This window comes from Ornithodoros turicata, chromosome 9 (genome assembly GCF_037126465.1).
Source record: "Ornithodoros turicata isolate Travis chromosome 9, ASM3712646v1, whole genome shotgun sequence".
Taxonomy (NCBI): Eukaryota; Metazoa; Arthropoda; class Arachnida; order Ixodida; family Argasidae; genus Ornithodoros; species Ornithodoros turicata.
This window is the reverse complement of record NC_088209.1, coordinates 24,555,042-24,576,461: the sequence shown is the minus strand read 5'-3', so window position 1 is coordinate 24,576,461 and position 21,420 is coordinate 24,555,042. Positions and strand designations below refer to the sequence as shown.

The 21,420-nt window shown below is 45.6% G+C and overlaps 1 protein-coding gene across 1 annotated transcript in view; it reads right to left on the bottom strand.

Moving 5' to 3' along the window:
• LOC135369440 (RYamide receptor-like) overlaps nt 1–21,420 on the bottom strand; it is a 46,203-nt gene that overhangs the window by 22,098 nt on the left and 2,685 nt on the right. The window lies entirely within an intron of this gene.

Genomic DNA, 21,420 nt, shown 5'->3' with positions numbered 1-21,420 from the left:
AGATGCTGTCCGCGTACAATGCAGTTCTGCCGCGGTATGAGCAGTTGGGGACCACGTCGACACAGTGTTGCCCATAATTTTTCCATCTTGATTTTCTAAACAAAAAACACACACACACAAATATATGAGTGCAATTGGTACGAAAACCGTGACGTGCGAGTACTGAGGGCTCGGGCTATCGAATAGATATTTTTTTTTTATATAGCACCTCTACTGCTACGAGGTGCCTTTAAACTGCTGAAGAATTGCCGAAGCTACTACGCGCGAAACGCTCGAAAGAGAGAACATCACCGCATAAACACTCCCCACGCAAACCACTGCGGTTGCGCCGAATACAGCGCGCAAAACTCTGCTGCTTGAGGCGTGATGTTGCACACGCAATAAACAGAGAAGGCGTTGAAGGCGCAGAGGAGAAGTTGAAAGTCAGTAAGTCGAACCTCGTTAGTACGACACTCGTTAATACGACATCCCCGTTTTATGACCCATTTTCTCGGAAACACTTCCCTCCCAATAGCGCCCGCGAGTAACCCTTGTTCGTTAATATGGCATTTCGTATACAGTGAACCCTCGTTAATGTGACTACTACCGTTCCCGTGGGTTCTGATCATAAGGCGGATTGTCATTCTAACGGGAAACGCACCCTCCGCTGATCGTACAGACCGCTACGCAGAACAAAAGACAACGTAATCGTGATGGCTGATTTTCTGAAAAAGGTCCGTCTATTTGGAGCAATATTGTCATCAATAAGGTTATATAAACGGATATTCGCAGTATCAACTGCACACCGAAGTCAACAACATCATCAATCATTCCTTGGTTTAACACGTGTCTTGTCACCCTCTGCCCGTGGTAGCCTCCGGGGCTGCTCTAAGGGTCCCATGACACGGTCATAACAACGAGATGATGATACGTGTATTTCACCCTACTTGTGACAAAATCTTGGTCATTGTCGGATAAGCGAATTGTCGTATTAACGTGGTGGATTCACATAGCGGCGAAACGGTTCCCAAGAAAAACGGGCATAAAGGCAGCGTGTCAGATTAACGGGGGTCATACTAAGGAGGGTTCACTATATATGACAATGACGTGTAGTTTCAGCCAAATAGGGGCGAACACGTATACTTTACCGTCGATTCTATGACCGCTGGTCACTGAACCGGCCGTTCTCCTGACCTATAAGAACGGCCAAAATGCGGGACCGCTTTCGGGATGAGTAATGGTGGCCCTATCTCTTTGGTCACATGATCATAGTGAGCTGCTGCAGCCATACGGCATTCATCGACCATGTCTGAGAAGACGCGGAAACGAACAGAGATGACTACCGGAATGAAGAAGCAATATTATCAGATTTTTCACACACACACACACACAAAAAGAAAAGAATAATAAAGCGTTATATATTATTTTAAAAGAATTATTCATTATTCGTGTTCCAGCGTGCGTGATTTTCTACTTTTTGAAGCTTACGTAAAGGGCATGGTACGTAGGACTCGTAACACGTGGCGTTCGTTAATATGACAATTCGCTATATGACCAAAATCCGGGGGAACAGCCGTGGTCATAATAACGAGTTGCGACTGCGTATTTCAACCTGCACTCTTAAAAATGAACTTCACCACATAGCACGCTCCTAGCCAACCATCATCGGAAATGATATCTTTATCTGCTCCGATTTGTTCAAAACGGTAGGCGTACGCCTTTTTTGTGACACTTATGCTGTTCATAATTGTCACAGAAAAGGCGTACGCCTCCCGTTTTCAACAAATCAGAGCAGATAACGATGTCATTCGAGATGATGGTTGGCTAGGAGCGTGCTATGCGGTGAAGTTCATTTGTAAGAGTGTGGCTTCATCACTCTTTAAAACGGAACTTCACCGCATAACATGCATCAGACGTCATTCTCTCCTCTGATTTGTTGAACATGGGAGCCGTACGCCTTTTTGTGACACTTATGCAGTAACGTTAATTGTCACAGCAGGGCGTACGTCACGCGTTTCCCACAAATCGGGAGTGGCAATGGTTTGCCCTCATATACCACGAGTGTGAATTCGTAGAATTTCGCAGTGTGTGCTGTTGCTTGAATCGGTACATGTATCTTTTGGTTTTGTTGTACTGTTGAGTGCTCAAACCGGAGCACTGAAAATTCCAAATTCCCCCTGGCACCTTATGTACCTTATGTGACAGCGCCCAGCCTGCTGGCCGGCATATGCCCCATCTCATCATCGTCTCTTTATATATATGTCTGTGTGCGTTGTTGAAAAAGACCATAAATAAATAATCACCGCTTAATTACTTGATGCAGCACGTAACGTGCAACGCAACAACACAGACTCGCACAAGAAAACTAAATAAAAATGGCCGTTTTCACTATTTCCACACCGACGGCGAAAGATCCCCCCCCCCCCCCCCCCGACGGGAAACGCAGGTCATAAATAACGTGCTGCAATCGTGTCCGAACAACAACAATTGGAAGCTTATAATAGCGTCAGTAGTCGTACCCTTGCAACGAGCTCACGTACATCACGCAAACGATAAACAACTTTCTATGCAGGTCTGCTCGACTTCGCAAGCTTCCATATTATAAACATACGCGCAACAAAGGGTGCCACCATTATGGTCTTATCTTCCTTCCACTACGGGCTCATCCAAAACCCATCAACCACAAGAGGTTCTCGCTCTTGTGGCTCTTTTTCCGTCATTTCCTTTGCGCGTTCCGAGAATGGAGGCATGGCGGAGATAAATGGAAGTAGCAGGTTTCGTTTTCGAATTATGTGCTTTGTTTTTTACTATATTGCACAATCGAACGCGGCTGTCGCTAAATACTTTAAACGTCCGCAAAATTGAAAACTCAGAGGACGGAACCTGCCAAGCCACATGAAAACGATTTCCTGAAGAGTCCGTTATGGTAATCACTATACCGCACGAAGAGCGAATACAAGAACCGTTCCAGCATCAAGACGAAGAAAATGTGCCGTAGAGTGTACCCTAAGAGCAATTTAGATTAAAGTGGATCAGATGAAAGTATCGACGCAGTCCTTTTTGTGTAATGTTTGGGAATTTCCACTTTGTGTCCGCGGTCCCTCCAAGTCTCGATGACAAATGGCAGCTAGAAACGTGTCGCACTTTTTCTTCGTGACGACGTCAGCTTTCGTTGACGTCACTGTTGCCGACAGGACGAAATTGTTGGGTACTTGCGGCAGCAAGGGATGGCGAAAGCCTAACGACGATGATGAATTGTCGGAAGTCGAGACGGTTCGATTGAGCGACATTCTCGCCAACAGGGCAGCGGAAAAGTGCAAGAGCCGTCTACTGGCAGCGTTTAATTAGTCCATAATCCATGGTACACGATGGTACTTCATGGTACACAGTAGCTTTTCTCGTCCGCCTGACGTTTGAGTGCTTGCACTTTCTCGTGATAGAGAATTGCCGTCAGTTTGAAGGTTGGTGATGTTGATGTTGACGAAAAAATAAAAATAAAAAATAATAAAAATAAAAATAATAATAATAATAAAAAATAAAAATAATGGGGAGAGATTGAAGGTTGGTGAATTCAAGGGTCGTTGCAGAATTAGTGGATTAAGTGTACTGAGGCAGTACGTCATTAAAGGGTCGGTAGCATCCGTTACAGTCGATTTCGAGACTATAGTGTGTTCCTGGACGACCGACCAAGGTATCGAAACTCCCACGCGAAATAATGGCGTAGTTTGGCTGTTATTCGACGGAATACATGACAAGAGCAGACGCCGGATGTTGAGAGTATTCCGGAATTCCCTCTCTGGAAGAACGAGAAAACGTCACTCCCTAAGAACCAATGAGGGCGTGACCTTCAGAGAAAAGGAATGCCGCGGCGGTGCAGGCGTCTCTTAAGGCGCAGATATAGTTGGACGTAACTGTGCTACGCTACGCCGGGGGAAATCACACCCTCTACTGTCTAGCGGCTAGCGCGGCCGGCGGCATTCAACGCGCTAGGACGTCGCCCGCGCAGAATAGAATGTGGTCTATTTTTCGCCGAACGCGCTCGAGCAGTCAGACCAGCGCAGTCGCAGTCGCACTGGTGGAGTCCGCGCGACTTTGCGCATGCGCCACGGCCGCAGGCCACTGCTGACGCGCGTCTGACTATAAACGCATAGTTCCCGAGTGGCTTGGCGTGGCGTGTCTGACTTCAGCTGTCGTTGACTGCGACGCTAAAAACGTCGGACTATATCTGCGCCTTTAGAGTTACGGGGCGTCTAGTCCTCTCCCTGTTTGTAAAAAAATGACGTCATAGTGTTCGACAGCGCCACCAGTTTGGTAGAGTTGAACTACGCTCGAAGCTAGGGGGGGTGACGAACAAGGTCGCGCCCGAAAGCCACGGTCTTGAGGGGATTACCATGGTCCCTGAAAGGGACGCGAGCTTCGGTCCTACTTTTCGTTCCATAGGAGGCAGCGAACAAGTACCCATTCCTGGAACCCCAGGGCTCCCCTTCCGATTTCAGTCTGTATATCAATGTCATGGTGACGTTTCTCGGGTAGAGGTCTATTATATACTCAATGCAGGTGGAAAATTCCTGTGTCCGACGACTTCAGAAAATCCCAGAGAGCTTAGCGCCGCTTTGAACTGTGGGAACTTGCTGGTAACAAAGGAGGAGAAAGGTCTCCAAGATGTTTCGGTTCCATCTCTCTCGGGCGATTATCCACGAGGAGTGAAGGTCAGCGAAAACGAAACGTGAAGGGCAGTTCATTCCAGTAATCTCCCATGATACAACGCGTACGCAAGGAGAAATGGGATTTTCTGAAATCTTCTATTATACGCTTCGTCGTGGTAAACTTCAAACCGATCCAACCACCGCAACACAAAACGTCCAAATCCCCATGGGAAAACAATCGTCTCGATTGTTTTCCCATAGGGATTTGGATGTTTTTGGTTGTAGCTTTGGATTGGCGACGTTGAATCGGTTTGAAATTTACCACGATGAAACGTACCAATTAGAGTTCCACGCCGACGCCGGAATTTTCCACCTGCATCGAGTAACCGGTGAGTACGGCGCGCCGGCATGGGTAAACTTTTATAGGTAGCTACCCTGTATTCATTTATTTCCTATTCACGTAGACAAATTATTGAAACACCCTCCCCGTATTTACGTTTGACAATATAAAGCGAGTCTAAGCAGCAAAAGTCATTATAAGTTATATATGAGTAGCATCCTTTATATCAGAACGTGCCTTTTTATTTTGAAGTAAAAGTTCACGCTCACGGGAATGTGTTTAATGAAAAGAGAAAGAGAGGAAAAGGGGGGAATATGTTTATTAAGAAAAAAGAGAGGAAAGGTTAGTCAGGCACAGGCCGACTTACTATTCCTTAAAATAATTTTTAAAAACTGGGTTTGCGAAGGTGTACAGAAGAACCGTTTTTCTTTCTTGTACTTGAATGTGCTTACATATCACGTGGAACAGAGTGCGTACTTCATGCATAAAGCACATTAACATATAACAACAACAACAACAACAACACAGCCACAAACACAGTATCCCTACTATGGAAGGAACAAATAAGCAGAACCGAAAGAGCTTGTCAGGCAAAAGTCGTCACGCGCAGGAGGACGACATGTATAGCGTGATGTCCGCCAGTGCGTCATTAATAAATAAAGCAAGTTTGTGGCGAACGCAAATCCATGATGATGCGCACATCATGGGCACATATCACGCTATCACGTTCTCAGCTATGCGCAAAAAAAAAAAAAAAAAGGAAAGAAAAGAAAGAAAGAAGAGGCTCAATGTATGCGTCGTAAACACGGGGAAAAGGAGGAAAAGCAAAGTTATTGCGTGATGTTAGATCATGATTTGCGCCCTGGCCCCATTTTCATTTGGTTATTACGATTAATATTTTTTCAATGCCGTCAACTGGGCGGGTAAGACAGGGAGTCATAGCAGAGGTAAGCAAGCTATTGGACAACCGTTCTGGAGAAAGGAGAGCTGCTGTCTCATCCGCACAACACTGGGACGTACAGTCACTATATAGAGTGACTGTACGGGGACGCTGTGGAGTGTCCCTTTGAGGGAGGACTAGAGGTGCAGGGAAGGGCTCGAAAAATAAATAAAAAATAAGGGGAAATGGAAACCGGGATGGCAAGCCCTACAGGACACATATTCGCACAAAGACTACGAGTGCAGCTCGCAACCCTGGTACAGTCAACTAGAAGAGGCATAGTGTAGCGAACGGAGGGGACTCGGTACTCCACCTTGGGACGGCTGTCAGAGCAAGTGGCGAAAGTTGCGGCGGCGCTGCTGTCGCCAACTACAGTGCGCAGGGCATTGCTTTGCACAGCGTGTCGTCTGCGTCTTAGCAATTTTGCGAACGGAGATGTTTGTTCTCTTCTATTCTGTTGAGAAGACTGAATTATAATTGTAATTAACTGTAATTGCAATTATAATTGTATTCTTCGCTTCCTCCTCACTAACTCTAATGCGTCTCCATCGTCGTCGACTGCAGCGCCGCCGCTGTCTGTCGACGCCGCGATAGTCACGCGTAGAGCGCGGTCGTTCCACTCTACTCTTCTAGTTCACTGTAACCCTGCAGCGCAAGAAAGTTTGCAATCCCGCAGGTCAGAAAGGCTCCTCCCCTCGGTTGCCAGTCTGTGACGTCACGTCGTCCGCCCAATAGTCTTCTTTTATTTCTTTTTCTTTTCGTTTTTTGCGGTTGTATTTGAAGCCCCGCATCCCGCACCTTAACTCAGAGCAGTCAACGGATCGCCTTGCTTCCGCGTTGTTCCAGACGATTCTTGGCAGCCAATAAGAGTGTTCGGATGATATGACGTCGTAACACGCCAGCAGGAGCTGGCAGAGATCGCCGTCGCTGCTCGCACTCTCTAATAATTCTCTAATATTCTCAGGAAAATGCGCGTTCAAGGAAATGTTTTACGTGACAGTTCCTCAAGGTAGTATATTCGTATTACGCGGTAAAAAAGGAAAGAGGATATATGTTCGAGGAGAATTTCATGCTCCTTTTAAATCTAAGCGTTCTAGGGAATAGTAGTAATAGCTCTAAAACCCAATGCATGCCACAACAAATACGGAACAAACATTAGACTGTCCTCAGCGTGCTATATAGGTTTATCGAACACCATCTTCGAAGGGGCAAGATTCCAATTCAACCGCTCTGACAAAAGGTTCTGAAGCACAGGACGCACCCTCTCAATTTTTCAAAACAACTTTTGCTCAGAATGCTTTCAATAGCTTAGTACCGATGAGGAAAAAAGCATCACAGCGCTGCCCCATTCTGTTCTATCCCAGTGCATTCACTCACAGTACACTCCCAGTGCATTCCCAGGCGCGTTCACATGACGTCACGCGCAGCCTTTGAGTCACGTGACTTGGGGAAATGCGTCACAGGCGTCACACTGCGGGCCGAATCAACACCACCTAGATAGAGAAAGCCTGCTTACTCATCGCCGTGACGTACAACTAAGGGGGGGATATATTTATTAGACGAAAAGAAAAAAAAAACGGGGGAAAGGTCAGCCAAACGAGACATCGGCTTGCTATTCCAGCAACAACTAAGGGTAAGCCAATAGTGAGTTTTAGTATACCGTTGATAAGGTTATCGTGCCTATCGGAACCAATCGCAGTGGTGCGTGACTCAGAATCTTACCTACTGATTGGTTCCGGTTGATATGGTTCGACGTAAGCCACGTTATCAACGGTCTGCTAAAACTCTCTAATAAGGATCGGGTTTTCAACGGCCGATAGCCAATCGCGAACGTGCTTTCAGCGGTCGTAACCATGGAGACGAGCCACCGTCAGCCGCATGGGCAGCCACTGTCGTCTGCGAGTAATGAACGTCCTCGCGTACTAAATGGGAAAGCAAAATACGTAAAGCGCAAAACGCGGTTCCATATTTTTCTCAAGACTAATTTTCTGGAAATGCCTGTTGCACTTTTAAACTACAGGTTCAACTTTGCGACGTTAGCTGCAATCATTTGCGAGTCCTGCAACTCGCAGAATGGCGAATCGCTGTATCGCAGACGAATTCTGACTATATGTGTCCACGTAGCGAAGGAGGGAGAGGAGGCTTTAACCAGGCCTCCTGTATCTAGGCGGCGTTGGCCGAATGAGGCAACAGGGTGTGTTTTCACAATACCGCAACAACTACCGGCACGCCCTCCTACTGTGACTATGTTTTTCCCTAGTCACATGCCCAAACGTGACGTCACTGCACAAGCATCATTAAGCGGAAGAACAATCCTCCACCCTACCCGCTCGACAACTTTCGAGAATAGCTCTCAACTGTAGTGGATTTGAGAAATATTCAAAATTCAGTATGTAATAGTACCGCCGAGGAAAATCAAGCGCCCCTTTTTATGGTTGCACACGAAATACCGCTTATAGCGATCCGTGTGTTCCAGGGGCGATTTGAGTGTTCGTTGGATTGGATTGAGGTTTACTGGCGCATGAGCAACTAATTTGAGTGTTCGTGCCAGATGCGAACTTTCAAAGCCGCTTTGCCCTCATTATCGCGGTATAACGTAATGTAAACCGACCTCCGCTATTGGGGACTTTCTCGAGAGTAGAGTTCGCTAATTAGATTTAACCTTTCCCACCTCAGCATTCAAATGCGTTGACAGCGTTCTCTAGACCGTATTACTCTAGACCAAACGAGGCACGCTGTCGTGCTCTGACCGATTTCCTGTTTTACAGGTTTGGCGTGTAGAGTTCTGCTGCGCACAAAAAAAAACCTATCACGTGTCGTTATCTCAGTACATCGCAGTAGAAGTAAACGATTATAAAGCTACTTATAAAATTATAAAATTACTGAGTTTAAATACTAGCTTGCGTACGATAAAAACTTCTAAACTAGGTCGTGGCTTAATTATGTACATGTATTAGCGGTATTTCATGTGTACTAGCGTGTTCGCCAATACAGCGTCGTAACATCTCTATACGAGACTGGGCATAGCTGGATTCTGCCGATACGGATGCCATAACAAATCGAGAGAGCGCCACTAATAATTGTTGCTGTTCCACATCTTTTTTATGCACGATATTCTTTATGGATTTTTTTTCTCCCTTCTCAATATCCGAATACCGCACAGTTGCGCAATACGAGGATCAGGAACGAAGAAACGAAAATTCGTATGAAGCCTTCGCTTGCCCTGCTGTAATAAAAACGATGCACTGTAAAAACGCACGGACGTTATGTCAGCTCACAGAGTGTTTATATTAGACGCTATACAGATTTTTATGTAGCGGGCGCCGTTCACTTCCTCAACGACGGTCTTACGCCGCAGGCATATAGCAAATTTTCGCGGTGCGTTGTGCAGCGCTCGCGTGGAATATATGCGCAAGAAAACCACTGGCATGAAAACAAGTTTCTGTCCGCGCGTATTTTTGTAGCTATTCTTTTCCCTCCTTGTGTCTTGCGCTAGGGTCCGTCGCCGGCAACTTACGTTTGGAGCCAGCGGTTGACTAACAGTCAGCGCATGAATCCTTCATGACCAGGTAATATCGTTGTACTAGGCCTAAAAGTCACAGTTTGAATTGGACTCAGCTAAAGCGTCTAGGGGAGACTTCCCTTAGAAAGTCCAGGAATGAGAATAGCCGTGCATGTTCAGCCGTGTGCAACGCCGAAAAGTCATTTGTATAAGGACGGAATTCGTTACGAAAGCCAATATCCACTTCCTACTGCCATGACTCCTAGTTTCTTTCGTATGCCATGAAAGAAAAAGAAGGGGGGGGGGGAGGGGGGTAACGTTGAGGAATAGGGCAGCTGAACTGCGTAAAAAGACGCTTCCTTTCTCATGTCAGCGCGCGCTCTGGGCATAAGGGAACGAGTAAAATGAAACCCAGTCTGAATCGGAAACAGTCTGCCGAATCAATTTGAATATATGAAGGACGCACGTCAGATACCTCTTCATTTGAGTTTTATTAGGTTCTTTTTGAAGCAGTTGATTAAATTTTTTTTCTTGCCCTGAAGCATGGTTAACTACGTACATTCGCATAAACCAAGTAGGTCAAAAAAAAAAAGAAGAAAAGAACGAGAAATTTGAGAGGCCGAGTTGGCTACTGTATGTGCAGAAATGAATATGCCACAGAAATAGCAATGCGAGGGATAAACATTGCTTCAAAATTGTCCGCCGTCCCACCCCGGCACGTGCGATATGTCGCCACACAAACACGCTACAGAAAAGAGGCGCAAGCCCCTGGTAAACATTTCGCGAAGAAAGTTTCTGTCTGCGTATTGTCCCCCAACATTTTCCTATAAATTTCTCAAACCGCACGATGTTTTTCCAGTGCAGGTATATTACGACAGAAGCAAAGATAGAGTGGTCAACCCCTGCTCTTTAAGCCCTTTTGACAAAGGCAGTGCAGAAGTCAGTGCCCTGCCTTTACCACCATAACTCACCGGACGCGATATCCTCTTGCCTGGCCTCCCCAGGCGCTCGTAGAGCTGCCGCGTCCAAGCACAATTTATGTGCTCAGAGAAAGCTCCCGGAAAGCCACAACGATCACTTTTTGAGAGTTGACGTAAGAAGTATGCTTCGACCGCTTCTGCTAGACCACTGATAGCAGCGTCTGTCCAACCGAGACTAGAAATAGATAGGGAGGCGGAAGTTTCTGTCCGGTGCTTCTATATGCTCAACGCGTATGTGCTTACCGCGCAATCTGCCTGCCACATATGACGCTGCTGCAGATTCTGCGTCCTATAGGCCTGGGCTCTGCAGAAAACTGTAACCGATGTTGGTCTGGAAATGTCCGAAGGAAACTCAGAGAAAACGCTGAGACAGCTGGCCTGTCGCGGGAAGTGGTTATTTTAATCACTCAGGTAAGAAACCATCCAGAGAACCACAACTTGTAGCCACAGAAAGTCGGTGTTTGAAATCGGCTGTGGCGATTAGCTAAATACGGACTCTATACGTCTACGTAGCGATCGAGGCTCCTTGACTACATATGGACACACAGAGTCGCGGTGCCGTCTGCTTCAACCTATCGTAGCAGACGATTTCAAACGCAGGCTTGCTGTGGCTACAAGTGGCTACACATGCGACTCGCGGCTCGTCTCCAACTACGGCAGCCGAAGTCACCCGTATCTGGCGAAACTCTTTTAATGACTACTAGAGTCGTAGAGCTTGAAAGTTTCCTACTTGTGAAGCGTACATGAAAACCGGAGAAGCTGACAGCGCTAGCAATTTTGGACGCTCTTACCGAGTTCCAACCAATGTTCCAGGTGGTAAACGACAGACAGCCATATTATCTTTTTTTTAAACAGCATACTGCACGTAACGTGTAACAGATATCAGTTATCTACATGGATTAACAGTTGCAATATTTGATTTGATTTGATTTGTAAAAGAAAAAATGGAGATGTTAGTCCCGAAGGACGCGTTATTCAGAAAACAAAGGAAAAACTACACAAATCTATACACTTTGAAATGTAATAGATGAAAATATCACCACAAAACTTGCAATACTGCAAAGTCGCAATATTCATTTTTAGGCGATTCGTAGGTAATCGTGACATTTCGAGACCCGAGGTAATTTGCGTGAGCACACAAAACGAATTATATCAGATGATATACCCAGGCTTACCGCTCCTACTGTGAGCACCGCGTATCGCTATTTGCTCTTGCCAGAGGCAAAGGAGGTAGACGAGCTGTAGGATTTCTTTAAATATTAAGCTCACGGGGCTACAGATACTCGTAATATGACTATACCCACTCTCCCCTTCAATGCTGCGTAATACCATGAGGGTGTGCTTCAAAATAAATAAATAACGCGCACCGGCACTTGTGTCCGGTGCAAGGATGCCCGACCTGATTTTACCTGGTATGCGGGCGTCACGTAGTTTATTGCTGCGCCATCACGCAGGGCAACGGAGTGGGAAGCAAGCGTGCCAGGTAGGAGACCTGTACGATAGGTCACTGCGGCCTTCGTGGAAACATCCGTTATTTGAAGCGTGAAGCGTGTCCTCTTTGTTTCGAGATGAAAATAACAGAGATGATTAATTTGGTTCGATCCCGACCGACGCCAGCAACTTGGTGGCAGGGTAAAATTTGCTTATGGCGAATTCGGGTGGCCATTTCATGGCAACACGGCAAAGCGCTCGGAAATGGCTAGGTCGGCGCCCGCGCTGCATCACGTGACAGTTGTCACCCGAACATGACCGAGCCAGGAATCTAGCGGTTTTTAGTCGCTTGAATCACTCTAGGGGCATCGCGGTCGCTCATCTTCACGTTCCGTCGTCTGTTAACCCATGAGGGCTTCGACGTACGGGCCAATGAGAGCCCTCGCCACCCTCGCGATGCGGATGTGACGATAGCGGATATGGTTGGGCCACCGCTGCCCGGTCGTTCCGAGGCCGGGCAGAAAAAGTGCTAGCTCGCAAATTTCTGGCGCTCCGAAAGTGCTACGCGAACATGCGAGATCTGGCAAAACTGGCGCGAACAAGCGAGATCCGGCAAAAAAAAAAAAAAAAAGGAAAAAGAGTTGCCACGATATGGTTACCCGAATTCGCCATACAGCGTCTTCCGCGAGAAACGTGAAATACGGTGTGCCGTGTGCTGAGCTTGCGGCGCACATTAAAAAAATCCCTCGGTGGGTAAAATTAATCCACAAACCGACCAGTGTGACGTCATTCATAATCCCAGCTGTCTCACGACATAAAGCCCCGACTTATCACGTGTAAGGTCGTGCTGAAGACTGGGAGGTGGTGGGTTCGAATTCTGCCACCGGCTGTGCTGTCTCAGGTTCCCCCTGGGTTTTTCGAAGACTTTCCAGACGGATATCGGCCCAGTTCCCCCTGAAGTCGGCCCAGGACGCATACTAACCCCCTGTCTCCCGTTCCTTCCTGCTGTCCTCTCTCCATCTGTCCACATCTGTACGCCACTCACAGCCACAGTTGCTTCGCGGTGCTAACGTGAAATTAAAAAAATGAAAAGAAAAGGCAGTGATGTATAAATTATATTCATCTTTCTTTTTCTCCCGTCTGCGTGACATTGCTTGAGTACCTCAGTACATGCGCACTATATCCCAAGGAACATTTTCCTACCTCTCGTCTCCACGAAGTATTTCATACGATAGGTAGCCGGTTCTCAAATTTGAAATGTCCCGTTGTCATTTTCCTTCTAATGACTTTTTTCATCTCTGATTTAACTGCTGACGCTAGATTAGCGCACATTAATGCGTAGGACATTAATACGTAGGACATTAATACACGCACGCGCGCACGCGCACACGCACACACGCGCGCACACACACACACACACACACACACAAAAGTAAGATGTGTTGGAATGTACACAACACACCTGCCATCGTGCGCGTGTAGTGGAATTCCCCATATTTCTTGGACCGCGCGCGCGGTCTCGGGGGAGCGGCAGAATCCGCCGTGCGACGGGTCAAGTATAACTTGGTAATTATTAAACGACGACGAGACCCTATAATGAAGTATCCCACTGTTCCTCCCATTGGCAACCATGTCCATGCTGCAGACAGAAGGCGACTTTTATTGGTGGCGCAATGTAAGAATGTGACAGAACTGTACGAAGAATAGCTTTGGCACAGCGTCGTGTCGTCGATTTAATTCGTGCCCAAACACAATGAAGTCTCATGAAAAAGAACTGAAGAGAGCAAGGACTGGGGCTTGTTGGTAGGACATGATAAGAGAACAATTGTAGTGTAGGAACCTTCTTGTCCTTGTCTCGCCTGGGTTCCTACAGTGCAATTGTTCTCTTATAATGGAAATCTTTTGCCGGCCGACTTGGAATAAAAGAATGTCAGAACCGCGACTCAGTTTGCTCTCATGAACAAACAGCGAAAGAAAATATTGTGTTGTTACCGTTAATAAATATTCCTATTACAAAATATTCAGGAAAGTCTACATCTCTCAACTGTGCTTCCTTGGAATTTTAAGCATCTTACTGAGTATCTGCACCATAAACCTGCTCCGCTCTTCACTTCACCTATGTCGAGATAAAGCGTGCAAAATTGATTTTTCAAAAATAGTCGCATTCAAAACATTGCAAAACATGATCGTCATCTCTCGCTGCGATTTCGAAACTTTAATTCCCGGAGTACCATTATGTTTCCCTAATCGTAGCGAATTTCAACTGCAAGACATAAAGAACGAATTAGCACGCTCATATAGAATTACAAGCCAGTACCAAAAGCTCCATGCGTCTCCAAATTTAATATGCTCGCAGAAGATTATAAAACAAAAGACGCCGTTACAGGGCAGTAATCCTCATACAGAGAAGGCAAAAGTGCATAACCTATAAGGATGTTTTTCTTGAAAATTCGGTACATATGTTTCATAAAAGAACTATGAGAACATCATTTTTCCACGTTGATACTCTATCGAAGAATGCATGTTCTAAAACTGACTAATTAACATCCTCATTAAACGTTTCCAGGGAAATATGACAATAAAGCAGAATTGGAGCCAGCCATTATTAAAGGCAACCCTCTTCTTTTTAATAATTGAAGAAGCACCTATTTTTTTTTCTCTGCAAAAGAGCCGAAACCGAAACCAAGTGCGTCAGGAGCACAGGAAGGACATGATCATCGGCGTCGATGACTTATCTTGGCCACAAAGTGGTTTATCTGGCGAGCAGACCAGCACGTTCTCCAATCAGCTCCACTGCTCTAAAGCACGTTGCCCTCTGACGTGAAATTGCGTTGTTCGTCCTACGCTCTTGACGCGCTTGGTTTCAGTTTCGGTTCGTTTGCATCGAAAAATTTGGTGATGGACATCTCGAAGTACGTGCCCGTTTCTGGATTTTTCAAGATTTATTGGTAACGGATTGGGGAAACGGGGGGGGGGGGGTATATATAAGTTTAATAAACAGGAGGTGGCGTCCACACAAGGAGAGGTCAGTCAGACCTATGTGGGCTTGCTACGGAATCTATGCTGCCCTCATAGTTTTTTTGTGAAATCTGTATCGAATAAAAGAAACACCCTGTATATCGGCATGACGACTACGTAGTTGAGAATGAACTCGAACGGATAAAATAGCTTAAACGCTACCTGCTGGAGACCCTCTTACAGATAACACTTGAGCGTCGCCACAAGAAAAAACGGTTCACGGCTTTTTTCTTTTAACCGTAGCTTTTTTTTAGTGTGATATTGAGAATAAATATTTTTGGAGGGGAAGATATGACGTCGTTACGTGTCATCTATCCAGAGGTGAATGGCATCCCAGTTTTTGTTTCTATACTCCTGTCGGCTTTATTATCTGTCTTCTCCACTTAAAATCGAGGCAATCTTCCCAAAATTAAGTCTCTTGAGCGCAGATAGGACAGCGTCATTACAGCGCATAAACATTGATGGCGATTGTATTTCGAGCCGGGTTCCACATGAGTACATGATCTTCCTTGATTTCCCACATGGTTTCCTACTTTCTAGTGATATACGGAGAAGAGGAAGTTTTCGATCCCATCTACGTTCGTAAAAGATAGCGATGCAGGTTTACCACGTCTTTGGGTTTCTTGCTTGTTAGAAAATGTGGACCCGTCAGATCAGACAGATTCTTTCTGAAAAGTTTTTATTTACGACGTTTACATATGTGTTGCAGATGAAAAACCGTCGCCGCCTATTTACACGAGGGCGGCATCTGCCTTCAAGATGACCTTTCTCCTTTTTTTTTTCTTTTTACGTTGTACGTTCGCAAGTAAGCACTGAAGTCACCTCGTTCTTGCTAGAAAGTAGTGAATAGTTTCACCCGGGAGTTAGCAACCTCGGCCATGTCGGCACAGGTCCACGCAGACGGAAATCCTGTTGCACCCATTATAAGCACTATCTTTCGAGATATTGCATCACCTCGCTCCCAACACGGTCGACCAACATCACCACGGAGCACAACTGCCTGGGCTGTATCGTATATCTCTACATCCGGTGTTCCAAGGAGCTTGTTCTGCTATTGCTGCGAACAGAACCCGAAGCGTGCCTTCCGTTGTACCGTATGATCTTGTTTGGAGCCTAGCAGGGAGCCGCAAGCGATATTTCTTCTTCACCTACTGTGCCCTCTTCCGCTGAAATATTTTCGTTACCGGGTTCGGAACGTTCACCGATAAACGCCCCCCCCCCCCTCCCCACACCCAGAAGTGTGTATTGTCATCGAGTAGGAGAACTATCTAGGGAAGTATTCCCTCTACAAAGACGGAAACTCTATTTTACATATGGGCCGGATAACAACACTCCCAAGGGGGAATCTTGCATTTTATACGTACCACGCGAACAATCCTAAACTTCGGAAGAGCCGCTACGCAGTCTCGGTAGGCGCATTTTGGGGTCTACAATTTCCACATCTGTCTTTGCGCTTATACTGGGGTGATTACAAAGACTTAAGATCCGGGCAGATTGACGACGCAGTGTAAAACGTGCAAAACCCATCTGAGTGGAACACACTCCCTCGGGGTGTGGTTGATTCTCCCACGTTCGTTAGTCCCAGATATGTTGACTGGCGTAGCCGAAGACTAGGCACCCTAAGCAGACCCTGTTATACGTTATCTTCTTGTCGCCTTGTATAGACCTCTACCCGAGAAACGTCATCATGACGTTGGTAGACAGACTGAAACCGAAACAAATCGGAAATGGAAGACTGAGTTCCACGAATGGTCACTTGTGCGCTGCCTCCTATTGAAAGAAAAGTAGGACCGAAGGTCGCGTCCCTTTCAGGGACCATCGTACTCCCCTGAAGACCGTGACTTTCGGACACGACCCTGTTCGCCCCTAGCTTCGAGCGTAGTTCGACTATACCAAATTGGTGACGCTGTCGAACACTATGACGTCATTTGTTTACAGACAGGGAGAGGTCTATTCCCACTCCTACTTATGCCTGCAGATGCCAGCAGTATGCCTAAATAAATAAATCAAGATTATTAATTTACAGTCATTATGTCCCTTTTCTACCACGTAATACAAAAAGTTATAACAGCTTACGCAACCTTACGTGCTCGTCCAATGATCTAAACATTTCTGTAGGAATCCGGTTTCGATCATATTCTCCTTCTAATGCAGAGTCCTCTGAAGTGTTTCGAAACCATAGCTAGTGAACGTCTGTGCCCAAGTGATAGGGAAAGCATTTTCGGGATCCCCGGGGATCCACTGCAAGACTTTCGCGTGCGGCCTAAGCGTATGCGTTGGTACACGGACGTCACCGAGACGGGAAAATGGACCTTCATTTGCAGACCACCTAATCCCCTTCCGGCTAATCGGCTCGGATTCGTGCAAGACGAAGAAATTAGGAACTTCCACAAAGTGTTAGCTATAGAGTCGGGAAATATTGATAAAGTTGGAGGAAGTGTCTATGACATAAAACCGCGCGACAATGCCGCAAAGAACTACTTTCAAGTGCGATATTCTTACGCGCTCACTTACCGCACTCCGGCAGTCTACACGTGTCTATGCAAAATGACATCTGAAGGACTACCTTTGAATGGGTGTAAGAAATTGGGCAGGTTGGTATATACATACTAAAATCGTTGAAATGCTCCAGTGCTGGGTAAACAGACAAAATGAAGGACTCAACACAAGCGCTGAACTCCAACCAAGTGATAATTTCCTTTATTGAACCTGTTTAAGTACATATACAGCCCTGTGTTGTATCCTTCATCTTGTCCTTGTTTTAAATCTGTTTACCCAGCACTGGAGCATTTTAACGATTTTACTACCTTTGAAGCTGACGCGAAGACGCCGTACACCATGTGCGAAGCGAACCAGATGATGAACGAGGTTACGAAACTGTGAATAAACGGCACAACTGGCGAAATTAAAGTTTCGCCGTCTTTTCTTCATTCCAACAAACAACCACAAGAGATGTTGCAGTATAGCTTCTTTTACGCGCAACCAGCCTGAGAGCGTTCCCATAAATTCAATAGAAGATGGCTATTAGGAAAAGTAGCAAATAGTGTAATTTTTGGACGGGCATAAATTGAGGCCGTGGCAGCCGTCTACAAGTCATTTGTGATGTTACGCGGACGAAAATACAGTTGATGCTGGCAGACGACAGGCTGTACAGAGACCGCCGCAATGCAGACGATATTCGTTTGTTCGCAGACATGTTCGCGTTCTGTGCCCGCCATACATTACTGGTGAGTTTCACGTAGCTCATATTGATTTTTAAATTACCTATTTTCTGTGTCGATGTATTACGACTGCTGGACTAACAGAGCAGTCGCATAATATGCTCAATACTTGTTCTAACTCTAGCCCTACGTGCATAACAAGGCTGTAATGTTCGTGTTTAGAAATATGGATCAGAACCAGATCAGTTACAAAAAAATCTTTTAGTGCGAGTTTTGCTGTCTCGTATGCATAACCCTTTTGCTCTAATAAACATATTGCCCCTCGTTTTCTCGGCAGGCTCCATGACGCGGAATGACGCAGCTATAATTGCGTGGAATATGCACACTGACCAATGCAATCAAGATACTTGCGCAGTCTTCGGTTGGTGTTCCAATAGGTGTGCCAACGCGATTTTGAAGAAAGGGTAGCGTGCATAAATTTACGGCTTAACTAAGACCGCATCCTGATAGAAAGAGTACAGCACCGTTGACCTCCTTGGGAGGCATCTCGAAGCGACAAGCTGAGTACTGGGATGTGTGATGCCTTTCACAAACCGCATGAGTTACACTGAGTTGTACCTTTCGTCTGCAACTCCAGCCGGAAACATACGCTTCCCATGTAAAATATGATTTGCGGCAAGATTCCCACCAGGCTACACTTGCAGTATGTAAACATATAAAAGAATCATTACCATCACGTTATATTAAATTTTCCTCCAACAATAAAAGAATCAGCGTGTGCCTCGTGTACCGATACACCTATGAAATTCTAGTGTTGTATACTGTTATCGTAAGGATATACCGCCGACATAGGTGCACGTCTGTTGAAAAAGTACCCCTGGAAATAAAGTTCCGGTGCTCCTTTGGAACACTACGATAGCCGAGTCGAATGAAGAATCGGGGGAGGAGGGGGGGGGACGACTGCAGGGGATCTCGAAGGTACCGTGCGCTATACTGGTAGATCCAGCAGGAAACATAAGGTGCCTCTTCGGATAGCGTGTTATTGTAGGACGAGCGTGATGGAAGAAAGTCGCTGCAGAATTTCTGAAATGTCAAAATTTGTTTTCACCGGATGTGCTTTCGTCTAAGAAGTTTACAGCAAGAATATAAAGCGAGGATATCGGAAAGAGGTGGCTATTTGGTACACGGGTAGTACGATGTACGCCGTTCTGACGAAGGTGGCCTTCTGCAAGAAGGTGGCGCTACAACTTCTTATGGCGCGTATGAATGTCGTTCTGACGCAAATTCAGTGGCAAATTTCTTCACTCATCGTCGCTACACGAATTCGTTCTTGATTCCTACTGTGCCCAAGAAAAAGCAAAGTGTGCATCCACATGTAAAAGCAACAATGCCGTAGCAGGAGCGTCCGACGACGGGGTGTCGTTTTGGCAGTTCTCTAACGGCCGGGGTTTTTCACAGATCAATGGGCATCGGATTTGATTTGATCCCGGCTTGTCCTGCTGCGGTCGCTCCATCGGCAGTGTCTTTGCTGGAGAATAATGCAGTCCCTGAAATGCTCCAGTAATTAATTTATGCAATTTTCTCCTCCCATTCACGCGATACGGTCTGGAGCTGTGGTCTGGGTGGACGTTCTTCTTCCTCTTTTTCTGCTGTACTTTTCCCCCAGGCAAATCGCTTTCTGGTTCCTTACCCCACTGTTGTTCTTGTACCGACAGGGCAAGTGATACTGATAACAATGTTATTGTTCTTTGTCGCTGCCAACGCAACGTGGATAAATTATTTCACTAATACTAAATGAGTAAAACTTGTAGCGGGATTGGTGGGCGGAACTAGCTACGTCGAGAAGCATCAACAACATAAAGGGCGCTTTTTTTTATCCTTTACAGATTTTTTAAAATAGAACATGCTATGAGAGCTGCACAGATGTCGTTTTCGTCTTCACATCCCTATTTTTTCTCACATCACATCACCATCGTTTTTGTCATTTTCTAATTTTTTAAAAATATTTTTTCAATGAATATCAGTCAGTCATTTTTGCAGTTGAGTAATACAGACAGGCGGACATGCTCTCGGAGAGAGTATAGCTTTAGTTGCTGTAGCTTTAGATGCTCTCGAAGAGAGTATGCAACTAGAAGATGACTAATTACACCAAAGTAATTAATTAGCTATTTGATTATGACACTTCGGGCAAAAGCGCTTCGTCCTCCTTCAATTACCTTATGATGATGATTATGATGATGATGATTTGAGTTTTCATGGCGCACAAGCAACTGAGGCTATAGTGCGCCAAGACAGTTCAATTATCTGATTACTTATTGTTGCTGACATTGCTCTGGCTGGCTGGCTGGCTATTTTGATCCATGTGTGTTCGTTGCTGTGTCTCTTGTGCGCATTTGTTGATTATCGTAAGTGTTAACCGAGCGCTCGTCAGCACGAATTCGCAAGTTGTCCTCACATGTTGGTGCAGCTTGGTGTTGGTTCGTCATCATCATCATCAATTCATCTGTTCTTGTTATTTGGGACAAAATATTTTTCTAACTTCCACCCATTTGGAAGTGCGTTTGCCTCGGACAGGCAGTTTTCTGCTGTGGATCTCTTTGTGATGTTCGGGAATCATGATCTCTATTAAAACTCTGTAAGTGCGTGCACTCGAACGCGGTTTGAATACACCAACAACAACAACGGCGACAATAAATGAAGGAGAAGTGATGAATACACCAAGGGGCTGCATTTCAAACGGCATTTAAATATTTACGTATATAGGGATTGCCACATCAATATGTGAGACATCTATATGAGAAAAGTCATTTTTTGTTCTAAACGGGTGGATAAACTATAGTACAAGTATGATTTGTCGGGGACAGTAAAAGTCACGAACTGTAATCGATGTAGCCTTAATATCTGCTTCGCATGCATCATGTTCACTGAGCATTAAAATAGGAGCCTTTGCAAAACGGAAATGTGAATAAACCCAGTGACGCAGAAGTCCTCTCACTACAGTTGCATCCTTCAAAAGGTTATTGAACGAGACCAACAGAGATGTTCAAGTTATAAAATGTGCAATGTCAGCAGGCTCTCAAGGTGTATCGGTTCATAGGTTGATGCTAGAGATGGGACGAATCCACAATTTTACCAATCCGAATCCGGATCCGGATCCGAATCCGAATCCACGAATCTTACGAATCTCATCTTTAAAAAGAGTTTAGAGAGCCAGGGGAAAAACACTTCTACTGAAAAGTGTTTCGAAGCAGAATTTGATATCTTTGTTTAATGAAAAACAACTTAAGTAATAGTTCGCTTTCAACAACAGCAAATAACTGATGACTATGACAGGAGAAAACATACTGATATACTTCTTGAATGTAATTTATTTAACATGCTGTTCATCAACTAAAGGAAACACACAAACTCTCGAGTCTGAAT